Here is a 16,062-nt window from a genome sequence, read left to right as displayed (position 1 = left end):
AAATCAAACAGTAAATAGAAAGATTGATATCTGTATTCTGTTTAGTCTGATCATTTGCATTATTTTTATTGGCTTTTAGATTTTACTTTTGAGGCAAGAAGCCTTTCTAGATTTCGTGTACAACCTCTGTATATTTTAGCAAGGATGCATAAAAACAACTGCAATTTCTTCTTTTTTTCTCTTCTCTCTTCTCTCTTCTCTCTTCTCTTCTCTTCTCTTCTCTTCTCTTCTCTTCTCTTCTCTTCTCTTCTCTTCTCTTCTCTTCTCTTCTCTTCTCTTCTCTTCNTCTCTTCTCTTCTCTTCTCTTCTCTTCTCTTCTCTTCTCTTCTCTTCTCTTCTCTTCTCTTCTCTTCTCTTCTCTTCTCTTCTCTCTTCCCCCTTTTTTTTTCTACAATATGAAGATCCACAGTACTCGGACCTTCATCATAATTCACACGATCCCTCGTTAAGGATTTTAAGAGTAGAAATGGTAAAGCTGCTGCTAATTTAACTTCTCACTGAGGCTATACACTGAGGAGTGGTGTTATGAAGGAGGTGAGCATGCCTCCTGGCAAGTTGTGATGACACGTTTGGTTTGCACATTTGTATTTGGTAGATTTCCTGGGATTTTTCTTGCTTATATGCAAAGAACACATGAAGGGCACACGTATATTGCTCTATTTATGTTGGACAACTGATGTGGTTATGATTCAAAGAGAAAAGCATAACATTGCATTAGTAACATTGTATGTTGCAGCTACACTAAAACATAGGTTTTCCAGAATTCTCAGATTAATTTCAGTTGTCAGAGATATGATCCAAGGATGAAGAATGTTAAGAAAATTGAGGTAATTTTGTGAATCTGATTTTATAATTGATGTTTGAACTGCCTGGAGAGTTTGTGTGAGGAAGGAATTTGAAGACAGAAATTTCGAGGCATGCTTTCTTTTCCTCCAGTGGAAGTCGAATCACTTTAGAGAAAACTACCTTGGCTAAACCATCAAACTGTCACAACGTGGAATGCTGTTGTATTGCCACAGGAGTTGTAATGGGCATACCCAGGTGGCTTCCTATTCTTCTTAATAGGCTGGGCTAAAGGTCAGATTATATTTTGTGATGGGAAAAGTGAATCATGCTAATGTCCCTTACCTAGCTGAGAATATACAGACCTGAGGTAATGAGAGACCTTAATTTCAGCGTATCTAAACTATTTTGTTCTGTGGATATGCTCTAAACTTTCTCTTCCCCAATTCTTCTCAAACCTGGAATTCTGACTAAGGTCTGAATCAGGCACTCAATTGAGAGACATGATCAAGTTCCATCTTATAAATTTATTTCTACTTTGGGAAGGAGATTATTGCTAAGCTTTCTGCACACTTAATTTTGGTCAGTCATAGAGCCAGGTCTTCTCATACATAAATTTGCAACCAGCAGAAATAAATAATCTTTTCTTCAATAGAAGACACAGCAAGAAAAAAAAAAGATGATGATTCCACAGGGGGCTGAAACCATATAAACTGTATATCTCTGTCAGTGTGGAAGAGATGGTGGCTCAGAAAAGAAACGAAACATAAGGAGATTATAGGGGCAGGCAAGTGAGAGACAAAAAGGAGATGTACTGACCTTGTTTAACTTGGAAAAGCTAATTAATAAAGAGGAAAATCACAGTTTGGGATTCAGCCTGAAGGTGAGCTTTCTCTTAGGTGATGCTTATTAACAGTCTGGGGTATTACTATATGTAATATTAGCCTGAAGAATTATTATTTCTAGTAGAAATAAGTGGGTCTAGACTGTGACAGATCAGTCCAGTGGATTTGTAGAAAACTTGTGAATAAATGTGTTGTTGGATTCTTTTCTAAGTGAAAAAATCTGCTCTTTGGGGAGTATGGATCAACCTTTTCTATTCCAAGAGTAGAGCAAAAGGAATTGAAATGTGACCTTTGACATGGTCGTAAATGAAGAAAGAGACTTACCCTATTAATTAGACAGTGTCCATCTCCTGTAGCTGTAATGATAATAGCTCTCCATTCTGTTAATTCTAGATCTGGAAACAAGAAGAGGTAAAAAGCCGTTAGATGTTATCAGGGATATTTTAAAGGGATACAGAGAGGGTGAGGTTGTGTCACAAGGCAGACATCAAGATCAGTTTGCTGTTGTAATTTTCCATCTTTAGGGCAGTGATCCAAACATTGTGCCTGAAGAGAGAGCTAAAAGAAAGTGTTAGTGGGATAGGGGATACTTAGAAGAATGGATGATCATGGCCTAATTTCTATTGGTGATATACGTTCTAAAGAACAGAATCATAGAATCATAGAATATCTCAAGTTGGAAGGGACCCATAAGGATCACTGAGTCCAACTCCAGGCTCCACACAAGACCGCCCAAAAATCAGACCCTATATCTGAGAATGTTGTCCAGACACTTCTTGAACTCCAGCAGTTTGGGGCCATGACCACTGCCCTGGGGAGCCTGTTCTGTGCCTGACCACCCTCTTAGTGAAGAACTTTTTCCCAGTATCCAACCTGACCTTCCCCTGAATAAGCTTTTAATTCAAGATACCCGAAGCTCTGTGTTTAAGGTGACCTGCAGTGGCACTTTTGTTCCACATTTACCTTGTGCTTAGATGAAGAACTTGGTTTGCAGTGCCTTTCCTCCTCAAATGATGCACACCTCAGTGAAAAGAGCTTGTGATGAGACTTGCTGCTTGTCTCTGGAAATAGCTTAGAGAAGACTCAGTCCACAGGGCACATAGGGTGGAAAATGGTGAAAGATGTTGGGTTCCTGTTGAAGACAAATGTGTTCTGGACTTAATGTCTTTCTACACAAACATTAGCCTCTGCTATTTAACAATTGTTTCTTCTTATTTGTGTTGTGGTAAGTTCAGTTCACTGGTACAATCTCTCACATTAGCGTACCAGTTACACAAAATGGTCATTAACGTACTAACCAAAAGGGGGCTGTCTGCTGTCAGCTTTCTTTCTCCAGCTACAACAGCTGCTTCCTTTTGTGCTAAATGTTGTGTGCTTTCACTTTTACTCCAGCCTCTACTGAAAGCAGAGAGAAAGTGGCATTATACATGTATGTTTTCACATCCTGCACTGAAGTTCTTTAAATTGCCTAAACTGTGTGAAAGCCAGAACTGCCAACAGGATCAGAGGGCAGAGGCAGGAGCAAAGAAATCAGAGAAAGATTATTTCCTCCAAGACAGAATATCTCATGTAGACCTCAGCTGTACTCACAGAAAAAAAAGCTCAAGCTACCATTGAATGCCTTCATGCAAACTGTAGTAATCCTGGAGTACAACAGTGAACACCAAAATATTCCCTTCCCTCGTAATTCTGAGAAAATTATAGAAGGAAAATTGTGTAGCCTACAACTCCTTTAATTTTAGGAAGCCTGTTTATTGCTGTCTCTGTGTAAGTCTGCGTTGGATGTCAGCCCATAGAAGGAGTGGTTCTGGGAAAAGTGTAAGAAATGCTCTGTGGGGTGCTTTTGGAGTACGCTAGGGACATTGCTTCATCCTTCCTCCTAGTGAAGAGTAATTGATCTGTGTCCTTAAGATATAGGCTTGTCCTTTGTCAGTTTGTGTCCTGCTGGTAATAAGCAGAGGGAAGGACATAAAGTAATGATGGCACATCATTAGCTGGCAGAAGATGGGCTCAACACACTGTGTCCACTTTGAGAAAATTTTTAGCTACAACAGACAACTCAGATACAATTGTCTTCAACAGTCCCAAAGGACTCTACAAATAGAGTCCTTAGTCTTTCAAATGTTTCACACATGCCTACTGGGTGAGTGATGGATATCAACTATGTAGTTTTAGCTTTTAAAACTGAGGTAACATTCTGCTGAATTTTCCCAACTCTCCTTCTTTTAGGCCACGTGAAGATAAACCCTAATTGAATGTAAAAACAAGCCTGGGCTTAACATATATCTGCACTAGAAAAATATCATGTTAACAAAGCAAACAAACTTCCCTTGTAATGAGCGTGAAAGTGGATTGGCTGCTAGTGCAGGTGTGCATTTCATCATCCCAGACAATCTGTACCGCACTTCCTGCAAGTGTGGTAACAAGCCAGATTGTCTTCAACCTAAGTGATGTGTAAGAGGAGGATGAGCAATTAGCATAATTTTTTTTTTCTTTTTCTTTGTATAGAAAATACAGGACACGGTAACAAGCTCTGGCATGAGCTATTAGAGTTACTGTCTCATGAAGGGACTTGGAGCAGGTGATATAACTTTGGGACAGTTCGGACTCCCAAGTTCTGCCTGATACAAATAATGCCAAAATAGGCAAGGGCAGGAAAATCTGTGCTTCCATTCGACCTGACTTTGGGATGCAGGAGCTCAGGTTGTTTGAGGGCTTATGTAGAAGGAAGCTGAGGGATGTTTACTGAACCTGTTTGCTCCGAAGCAGCTCTCTCCAGGCTTGCCAGGAGATTCCTGTTGCTCCCAAGTCCATCTTCTGGAACCTGGAAATGTGAAAGCACTCAAAAGCAAAGAATAGCAGAGTGGGAAGGTCATTCCTGGAGCAGGGCTAAAGCTTTGTTTTCCCAGATAAGTTCAAGGCCACGTTTGGGCTGTACACTGTTGTAGCATCTCACTGGAATGCAGTGAGTCCAAACAAACGTATTAGCTAGTGAACTTTTTGTGTGACATGGTGATGAGCAAAGTGCAAGTATATAGAGAGACAGCAGGATTAGTTATGGAGAGAGGAAGGGGTTTTCTTCCTTAATATATTTCTAAGTCAGGAATATTTCTTCTATTTCTCTGAGTAGTTTTTGCTTCAGAACTTATTCACAAGCAGTTGCCTGGGTCTGAATGAATGTAGCACTGCCAGGCCTTCAGCAAGCGGTGGCTGTGTTGCCTTAGGGAACCCCTGAGCAGTCCCCTAGCAGAACTGAGCATGGTCCATCCTTGTCTGGCACGGGGCTGATGTGAGCCCCAGCAAATTCTGGAGAGACCTGAGGGGCCCTTGTCCTGCACCCAGAGAGAGATGAGGGAGAGCCGAGGGCATCAACAGGCCTGCGTCAGCAGTACAGAGGAGGCCGAGGTACTGTGGTGGTTATGGTTAGTAGGGTGGGTTGTTGGCAGCCGTCCTGTGGCCTATGATTTTCCACCATTAGTGCTACAGGACTCCTGCACAGCAGGTAGTTGTGCTCAATGCTTCTAGAGATGAATATCAAAAGGAGCAGCTGTGAAACATTTTTTAGACAAAAATATGTATCTAAAATGAAAAGGCCCTATGCTGAAACTGAAAGGTGGGATCTCATACATGAATGTAACAGGATAAGGCCCTGTTTTGTAACTTTTTTTGTAACTTTGCCCTCTGGTCACATCCTTCCCCAATTTTTTTTTACTGAAAAAGGTGTTCACCCTTACTATTCACATTTTGTGTTTATTTTTCAGCACAAGTGAAGAGTAATTATATTTTCTTGTCTAACGCCTATGCTTCCTGTTATAAAAAATCAGTTGCACAACACCTGTGAGTCATTATTTGCACTGCTAATAAATTTTCAAACAAGGCAGTATTGAAATGCACGGAAATATTGAGTATAAAAATCTATTGTGTCAGTCTTTGCCATGAAAGCGGTCAAATTTCTAAAACCAGGAGCCAGAGGCAAAAATGCAGAGACCATTAATTATCACCCTCAGTTGCTGCAATCCTCCTGCAGAACCAGGTTTGTAAAAGGCCAGGCCTGTTAGACAGCTCCTACTGGAATGACTCCAGTGAGCACCACAGCGTGACGTGCTACCCGGGCCCCTACCTGGCTCTGCAGGTCTGGGTCAGCATGCACACCATGGTCTGGCAGCAAAATGGGATGTTGAGGAGGAGCAAGGTGCATACCTGCACAGGAAACCGTGTTTTCTAGCTGCCTAAGTGGGCACATCATCGGCCACTTCATATCAGTCTTCTTTCCTCTGAAACTGAGTCTTTGCACTGTTCACTTAACAAGCAAGAATCATTTCCTCCTGCTTAGCTGAAAATATGAGTTTTTTCATTAGATATTTTAAGCTTCAGTTGCTTGAGAGTTTAAAGCAGAATAAGGTAGAAGGCAGAGCTGGAATAAATCTAAGCTTGAAATAAAGGGAGTTGCATTATAAAATGATTTGTCACCTAACAATTAAAGTCCACAACTCAACAAAAATAGAGGAAGTTCTGAGCATTACCAGATTTATATTTGCCTGATCCAAAACTCAAGTTCACTGCCATCCTTAGGAAGCTAGATTTCAGTTTAGCTCACATTCATATCTGACATAATATGTTAGTGTATAAGATACTCATTTTAGAAGAAATGCATAATTTATTTTTCTTTACCGGCAAATGATGTGCCCATTCATCTCCAGTGATTTCTACTGTGTAGAAAGAGGTGGAAGAGATTTTTCTCTTTGTAGATATGCCATGATTGCAAGGCAAAACCTCTCTGAAGACTGCTAGAAATAAAACTTCGTACCAGGGCAGGAGAGCTGAAGACAGTGTGTGACTAGTTGCGGCTTTGTACTTAATGCACCTGGCAAAGGGAGTTCACTGCAATCAATTGAAATGAACTGTACTTTTTGCCCCATAAAAGGTCAAATGAACCTTTCAGGAAGGTTTGGTAACAGAAAAGATACATTGATTCCAGCATGAAATTTTCCAAATGTCAACCTCATACACTCCTAGGAAGTGACTTTTTTCTAAGCACTGGGATACCTGCCCAAGCATACAGCATGGTGAAGCAGAGATTTTCTGCTGGCCAATGTGGGGGGCAGCAAGGAGTGGGGAATGGCCACCAGCTGCTGCAAAGAGGTGGAATGAGGACAGAAGAAGGGAAGGAGAGAGAGAAATTGAACAGAGATAATACTGAGGGTGATTTTGGTAATTACTTTGAAGCAAACTCTATGATTCTGATGAATCTACTGCTTTCTACTTGCTCATCATTTATGGCGTTGGCTGGAGAGCTCCTGTAAATGTCCCTAAGGATGCTGTCATACTGTGACTGGTGTCATGTGCTCAGTACAATGACTGAAAGGCATGTGATCACAGGAGGCAATTGCTTGGGTAATGACCTTGTGTCCTCTGGCATGGAAATGTGGTGACATTTAGACTGTACTGACAGCAATAAGGGAGCATTAAGAGCAGAAGTCGAGTTCGGTATTTCAAGAATGACAACACCAGAAAAGACAGACATATTGAATTGTGTTATAATAAATACAGCAATGAAAACCCATAGTTTTAAGTAATCAGGAGATTGTGAGGTTAATGTGCGAAGAGTGGGAAAGATACAAAATACAAGGTAAATTCAAGTGATTTCTTGATTCCCGAGGAAAGATGGACAGATGCATAATCAAAAATTTTTCATTCCTTTGTTTTTGAAGAATTCCAGTGGTGCAAACTTTTGCCCTTTGGTTGGTGATACCTGTTAATCAATCAGGCAGAAAAGTACCAAAGATTAAATTGACTCATTGGTACTGCAGGATACGTGGAAAGGGCAGAATTTTATAGAGCATTTGAACAGAATGCTTCCTCAGTTAGTTTTGCCAAGCGAAAGTGTCAGATTTCCTTGTTTAGGTTTGTACTTAGCTGATGATAAGCAATTAAACTAGCCTGTGCTGTGTTGTTTGTGTTGACACAGAGCTAAATCATGCCCCATGTGGATGTTTAATACAGATTTATTCACTTCTTTGAAAGCAAAACACACGTACTGTAAAGTGCTATAAAAATCAGCATCGGAGCTGCAGCATATGAAATTGATCTGGATCTATTTGCAAATTCACCTCCCCTGAGCGTTATCTTGCCCTAGAATCTGGGCACAGCCACATCATTTCCTAATCCATTGTATTTTCAATGTGTCCACCGTGCCTGTTTCCTCACTTCACGGCTTTTGACAGAACAATCTTTGTTGATGAGCAATAAGCTGTAAATGTAAATGGAAATGAAAAAAGTGCTGTTGCCTCTCACTGAGGACACCATAGCCTGCTGTCCTGGCAGCCTGAGCTTAGGTTGAGGTGTCCAGGTTCAGATGCTGCGTGCCAAGCTGGAGCTCCACTAACAGCACTGCTGCAGCAGTGAGTTATTAGTGGAAGCTCACTCCGCTATTACATTGTTAAAGCAACAATGTAAAAATTCTATAAATAAAAGCAATGTATAAATAAGAGCCTCCATAGTCCTAAAAGTCAGAACGGCATTGGTGGTTTGTATAGAATGAAAAAAAAGTTGGGATCATTTAAAGTAGTGCTGGCTTCAAAGTCTCTAAGTATACAGAAGTCTAATATTTAGTCATTTAAAATAAAATAAAATGCGTACAGTCAAAAATGTGTGTTTCTCATGGTCATTATTTAGACAGTGGTTGCTTTCAGCTTGCAATTCTGTTGTAAGCCTTTTGTTAGAAGAAATAGCCTAGTAAATTGTAGGGTCATATTTTTCTGTGGTTTGTTGGTTAGTGCTCAGTTCAATAACCACATAAACATATGCTTCACTGTAAGGACTTGTGTAAGAGCTGCTGAGTTAACACATAGCCGTGTCCCAGGAGATGGCTACTGGTTAGATTAAAAGGGCAGAAAATGGTGTTTGGGTGTGACGTGTGCAGTTGGTGAGCCTCAAGTTTTGAGCATTTACTCTGACGCTGGTCTGGGAACAGGCTGGGCATTACAGCGAGGGGTTTAATGCTTCACATGGTTTTACTTACCCTTTTCAAATTCACTTCAGGACATCCATTGCTTAGATGGTTAGTGATGCTGGCAGTTTTTATTTCTTGGCAATAACTTCACTTAAAAGTAAATGAGACTTCTGATAACTCCAACTTTTGGTAAACGTTCAAGTGATTTTAGTAGAAATCTCAGTAAGAACAGAATAAAAGCCTTAGGGTTTTGCTTTGACATTTTATTCCTTAAACTACATCACCCTACAATACGTTGTCATTTTGTTGGACATTATATGCTTTGGAATTTGCCATAGTAAACATATCACCATAATAAATGTAGCTGGAGGTTAAGATCATTCTGTAATTCATGATTTGAGACGTAGCTAAGCATGCTTCAAGCTAAAACTCTGTTCAAGTTTTCTAGGTGTACAACATGTTCTGCTGAGGTTACCAATGCTATCTCAGGCTTTGTCTCTTAAGAAATCTTGTCTCACAAGGAAGAAAGGAAAAAACACTCATGATGTGTGCTTGGACTTTCTTTTTCTAACTTTGTGCTGAAGGAGTCTGATAGCACTTGAAATCTCCAAACTATAGACTGACAAATTCCATGACGTTACTTCAGAAATTGCTATGCTGCACGCTCATCTTGCTGCCACGTCTAAGGCATGCAGGGCTCTGCACTGTCAGGGACCTGAAAATTTGGGCCCTCAAATTTGACCTGCTTGATATTAAAAGCCACTGGGGTGAGGACTGCAGAATAATTTGGTAAACCTTTCTAGATTTCCTCTAAGAACTTTGAAAAATTCAAGTTTTGGTTACAGAATTCGGCCAAGATGAGGAAATCCACTCTATTTTTCACAGAAGCTGTTCTGTCCTCACACAGTGAGATTAGTTGTGTTCTTTGGAAAGCTGGCTGTTGCATCTTGCTGTTGAGCCTCAGAACTTTAGCACACGTACAGACCTGTCTTCAACACACCCATAGTGGATGCGCCTCTGCATCCCAAAGAGAGGCATCTCCCCACAAAAGCGTGCCAGGCTAGTTCAGCTGAGGCTACCCGCAGTGCTGTACTACAGTCCAGTAGACAACACCAAATAAACAGCAAAAATAAAATGTTCAAGAAAATGTCTTGTTAACACAGAGACTTAGGGAATGCCAAAAATAACCTTGTTCTTGCCAGTGCTGAAATTCTCTCGACTCTTTTGCATCTGTAAAATGAGTGTACACAGACTTTGGGGAGACAAAGGCAGTTCAGTGTTGTGCACTACCCCTGAACTGGATCCTCTGGCAGAGAGCCACATGCCCTGAGGACATCACATGTATAACATATAAGAGAAAACAACCCTATCGTCCATGATCACCCATCTTTAGGTCTGTAATCCTAAATGCACGCTTCTTTCTGAAAGCTATTTTGTATTCATGAGCTTCCATCTTAAACACTGCATTCTTCTGGGCACAGCTCACAGTTTCCTAGCAGACATGCTGATGAGGAGAGACAGTATAAACAGATCACCTGAACAACCTCTTTAACTGTATGTTCACTCCATTTCGTACAGCTATTTGAATCAAATTCCTAGTCCATGTGAATAGAACACTCTCCCCGACTTTCCCAAAACTACAGTTGCAGTGTGTTTGATACTGTTTGATTTGTTTTGAAGGTACAGTATGAAAAGAAGGCTCCAAACCCCAACTTAATTTGCACGTGAGGCAATAAAGAAGATGCTTTATACTGGGTCAAAATTATTGCTGCATTTCAGGAGTTACTCTGTAAAAGGCCTTTGCAGTTCCAGTAGATGGCATGCACTCATCAAAGCTTGCTCTGTATGATCATAAATACTGCTCCAAGCTACAGCTGTCAGAAAGGATAAGACAGCTCATGCTGAGCTTGAGGAGCTAAAATAATTTGTCACGAGAGATTCTCTTATGCTACACTTGATTTCTATAATCTCTTTAACACACTACAGGAAGTTAGTGTGTCATCAAAACTTAAGTTTCTTTGCTTTTTTCAGCTCAGCCCAAGTCATTTTTTCTTGAGACTGTTCTCAGTAAAAAAACATGAGCAGACTATGGCCAAAGTAATTCTGCCAGAGCAATAGCTGTGATTAAAGCAATCTGAATATCTGGCTATAATGAAAGTGTACTGGCACTAAAGAAAAGTAGGGACTCTGGAAAAAATAATTACAAAATGAGTAACAGAGAAGAATGACTCGAAGTTTCTTAAACAGGATGCATTTTAAGCTAGAATATGCCATATGCTGAGAGAAAAAACTTAAAATGTCCTTTTTTCAAAAAACAAAACAAAATAAAACATTGTTTGTGAAATGAATAAATACATTGTACTGGTGAACAAATACAATCTTACACTAAAAGACTTCCACACTCGAGTAGAAGTTTTTGTCATTCAGAGATTGCAATGTAAATTTGTTTATAGTTGTTTATAATTTCCTTTAAAAAATCTTGGAGAACAGCAAAGAAACACCATTATCTACAGCTACAGCAGAATTAACATCTGTTAGGGTACACAGGAGCAAACTGGGGCTTTTTGAATTTCCATACACTAATCCAAGCTCTGACATTTTCTGCATAGACATTCAACTGTTTTCCTGTAGTCTCCTTAGTAGTTACTCTTTGTGCAAACAGTTTCTGACTCTATCCACAATACTTTCTGGAAGAGAGATTTCCCACACAGGAAGCACTGAGAAATGTTTTAGTGCTGGATTCAGTGTTATGTGCTGGCCCACTGACAAACATCTCATGGAAGAGAATGCAGTTTTTTGTGCTGGCTTCTTTTTATTAAGTTTATCTGAAGTCTAGTCAATCTTGAATCTATTTGTGTCCTTTACAGTGTTCAGAGGAAAATGCTGAAAACGTGAAAGGTCAGCTCTCTCAGACTTTAGCCACTGGAAGTGGGAGAGAAGCTTTTATTTTTATTTTTCCAACTTGATTTTTCCATTTTTTTTCTGGTTAAATGTGCATAGTAAACTTAGCACTTTTCACTTCTTGGAATACTTTATGTATCTTCTAGACCATACTGGAAAAGAAAGGTGGGATTTGGGGAAAAGAGGGAATTTGTTTGAAGCTTAAAGCAAAACACAAAGTTAACAAGACGGCTAATGCATCGAGTTGGTACTTCCTTGCTGCTGTCAAAGCTATAGGGAACTTTCAAAGCAGATACCAAAAGCAATAGTTTTCCATGCTTTTTGTTCTTTTTCTGCTCATTGACACACCATGCTTTTGTTAATAACTAGTTAATAGATAGGTCTGATGAGAAAATAAGCAATTAAGATGGGATCTTTATAATAGATTCCTAATAGCATCTAAATGAATGCTAGTAATTGTGTTCAGATGTAGTTTAAGCTTATTTAATGGTAGAGTTGTAATGCATTCGTTCAGCCATGGAAGTTTATCTGCCCACTAGGAACTTGCTCAGCGCAGTGATGTGGTCCAAAGTCACTGGCACAGTTTCTGTTACTGACAAACCAGTCTTTCAAGAGCCATCACTCAAGAAATAAATTCATAGGAGGAACTTGGAGCTTGCATTTTGTTTCCTATCATCCTGACAAAATTAATTCATACTGTCTCAATTGGAGCTCCTTGTTCGGTGTGCCTTTCTGTGAACAACACTGGATTATATCTATAAAAAACCCCAACACTTCACTCCGTGTTGTCCCAGCCAGCATGCCTAGGAGCTGCTACATTTCTGATCTTTGCCCAATCTAACTGGTTTAATAATCTTTGCTCAGTGCTCTTGAGAGCACTATGTTAATCCCCAGTCATTTCATAGCCTTTTAGTTTGTGTTACCTGGCACACCCCAGGTAGAAGCAAATGTGAGATCATGATTTTACTTGTCTCTGAGTTTCTGAACATGTAAGTAGATAATTCTTACACAAAGCACATTATTATATCCTTTGCCATAATAATAATAATATGATTCATCTTTAATTCTATTACTCTCCATCTCAGTGCATAATTCTGGAGTAATGAAGCATGCAAGGCAGTGCTCCCAGGTTGTTACACTACTGTAAAGCCCTATCAGAAATTTGGCAGTTAAAAAAATATTCCACACGTGCATCATTACAGTAATAAATGATCATATTTACAGTGGTTATTGTACTGCGTTTTAAAATTCTTTTTTTTTTTTTTTCCACTGTAGACTGGGTGATAGACTATGATCCCTGTAGGTGGAAATGTACCTTGTTTACTCCAGACAAAAAAAAAAAGCCTAGCAGCTGTCCTTCCACAAAGAACTGATATTCCCTTTAAGGTGCAAAACTTTGAAGTTTACTCTATCTTTACTGTGTCATAGTAGGATTTGAGTTTTTTTAGGTTGATTAGGCCTGAGATTCAGAATCAGGAAAGCAGAGATAGTAAATGGATAGTGCCAGAATTTCGGATAAGTATGTCAGCACCAAATTTAAAGTCTTGTTAGAAAAAGAGTTCATAGCCTAATCTTCACTTGATGTGAATCAGTGGTCCTGGCAAATAAGAAGAATCATGGAAGCTTTTCCTTTGCTAAAGTGTGAAGTATATTACAGACTCTGTCTTCTTAAAACCTACAACTAATCTCTTTTAAGGGCATATTATTTCACCCTCAAGATGCTCACAAGAAGAGCATGAAGTCTTTCCTCATTCGCTCCACTTTGTAGGCTGGTCAATGCATGCAGACACAATAGGCACCTGGTGGTCTTTCTGGTAGTTCTGCAATGAGGGGATTTACCATCAATTTACTTTTGCTCTAATAAAGTGCTGCAGATCTTCCTTGCCCAAGACCATGGAAGCTCTTTGGATCATTTCTCTGTGAGGTCTGGAAAAGCACATTCCCCATCTTTTTGGGAACTGGAACTTAACCTCTTTCTGTCAGGTTTTGTCATGCTACTAAATTAGAAAATTAGTTAATTTGCTAATATGTACATCCACCACCACTCTCACTGAGGTGAGAAAACCAGGTTTTCCTATGAGTGAGTATGAGACACCCCAAGAAGTGATGGCTGCTTGTAGTGTCCCAGCTCTGTGCCGATGTAGCTCCTTGTCCCTATAGCCACCCATAAAACACGTGTGTGTCATCCAAATTCCTTTCTCCCTCAGCTACCTGGAACTCCCAAAGGTAAAATAAAAATCAGGATTTCACTTGCCTTTGTGTTTCTAGGTATTCAGTTACATTACTACGTGTGAAATACAATCATCTTCTTTCTAATAAAACCAGTGTGATTCAGTGTGATCTGCTGGTTTCATTTGGTTTATGGTGCAGGGTTCCATGAGAAATGAACCTTTGTTCAACCTCTCCATAGGGAACTCATTTACTTTTCCATAGTAATATGGAACAAAGTGCTATGTACGTATATTAGTCAATCAAACATTAAAAAAAAAGAAAAAAACTCAGCTCCTCGGTGGAATTTGTGGAAAGACCTGCATAAACAGGTATAAAAGGACTGTGTGATTTAAAAAAAAATAAAAAAAAATCACCTTATACTTCATTTTCCTTGCTTCTGCTTTCAAACGGCCCCTGAACTACACTTTCCCCACCATACAATTAAATTTCTTGAGCCATATTGAAAATCTGGAGAAATGGAAACTTTATGCTACCTCCAATAAGGTTTTAAAAATGCAAACAAACTAACAAACTGAACCCAGGTTCAAAGTTTGCAAACTCAGGCAGATCATGAAGATTTCTTTTTTCCTAAATGACCTCAAAGAACAATATTTTAAAATGTCAGAAGAAATTGATGCATGTTACTGCAAACTTATTTGGAGAGCAGTGCGTTTGCTCAGGCCGCTATTCCCTGCAGTCTGAGGATGCCTCTGGTCAGCTTTTTAGATCTGATTGTGTTAAATTTGAAGAATGTAAACTAAATGCTAACTTGGCAGAAATAACATAGTTGTAAAAGGATTCAGGGAGAAAACTCCTTCTCCTACTGCAAAAAGCAAGTCATGCTGCAGAGTGTTGCTTACAACAGTCTCTAGATCAAACCAGACTTCACGGTCAATGACAATATCCACTCAGAATTCATTCCTATCCTGCAAATAACAAGGAAAACCCTACATAACACAGTTCAAATTGAACAGAACAGCTTAGTGAAAGGCTTAAAATAAATCCTTCATTAACACAGACTAAATATTCCTTCAATAGTTGTCTGTTTTTGGATGAGAGCTTACCGCGAAACTAGAAGGAGACTGGTGCTTGAGCCTCGTTTCACAAGGGTTGTGGCAGATGATCTAGACTCTTGGCATCCAATTAATGAAATCCCTCTTGTCTTGGTGATGTTATTCAGAAGTTTTTCTAGTCACTCGTCTTTCATCTAACAGCCATAGCGGACTCTTTCCTACGGGGTCAGGTCATGACTGAAGTGGAGCAGATCTGTCAGTCACAAACAGAGCACATGCCCTGGAATCACTGGAGTTGCACTAATTCTCCTGTACTCCAAGGAAGAGATGCAACCCTAAGCCAAATATTACTGCTAATGAATTTCATTTAGAAAGTAGATTAAGCTCTTGCTTACTCCCATACAATTCCACTAGGCGCTAGAATGAGCTCAGATAGTAATTTTGATAAGTACTCACTATGTATCAAACTTCATGATACCATTTTTGTCATGGCTTTTCGGTGACACCATTTGCAACACCTGCCTCAACATTAGATAACTGTGCTTTTTATTTTGAGGTCCAGCAAACTTTTTTACCTTCTTAAAAAAGGCCATTTCTTCCAGGAACAACTGAGCAAGTGCTAACATTTATGTCTGCTGCTTACTCATCTCTTAGAATAGAGCTGTGCTTGGTTTGACAGCAAATATCCAGCTCAAGAGGTGTTCCCAGAACCTAAAACATGGCTGCTATGTCCAGAGCTGTTTTCTCAAGAATAGCTCTAGCTGCCCAGATTGAAGTAATTGCCACAAAAACCAGTGCTTTATTCCTGGAATTCCAGGAAAAGAGTGCTGTTTCTCTTACTAAAGGTATCACTAGAAACCTGAGTAACTCTACTAAGCAAAGGTTAATATGCCCCCACAAGCTATTTCGCCAAGACCCAAATAATTGATTACCCTCATTCAGTTGTCTTGCTCTAAAATAGCCATTTATTATACTTACAAGAGCCTCTAATCTAAGCAGCTCACCATCCCCCAAAACCAAAAAGGCAAAAATTCAAATTAACCAGAGCAGACTTTTATACTGAGAATTACCTGCCTGATTAATTGGCACAGCTGGAACACCTTATACAGACTAAACACTGTCACTGCTAATTTGCCCTGTCCTCAGCATCTGTTTTTGCTAGCCTCATTATGATCTTTGCCTACGGTTTTCATTGAGATCAGATTATTCTTTCCCTGTGGTCTCTGCTTTAGGTTGATGTCAAACTGGGTATGTGTTCTGTGATGGGGAGCTCTTTCACCATGACTGATTGGAACTTAAAGGGTATTATCACTTCAGTGCTATGTGAATTGTTAACCCTTAACTTTTGTAAGGAAAT

General features: G+C 39.6%; 1 protein-coding gene across 3 annotated transcripts in view; it reads left to right on the top strand.

The window, feature by feature from the left end:
* SLC1A2 (solute carrier family 1 member 2) overlaps positions 1-16,062 on the top strand; it is an 87,933-nt gene that overhangs the window by 30,670 nt on the left and 41,201 nt on the right. The gene's annotated exons all lie outside the window — the stretch shown is intronic.

The sequence above is a fragment of the Numida meleagris genome, chromosome 6 (assembly GCF_002078875.1).
Source record: "Numida meleagris isolate 19003 breed g44 Domestic line chromosome 6, NumMel1.0, whole genome shotgun sequence".
Lineage (NCBI taxonomy): Eukaryota > Metazoa > Chordata > Aves > Galliformes > Numididae > Numida > Numida meleagris.
This window is presented reverse-complemented; position numbering and strand designations above follow the sequence as displayed.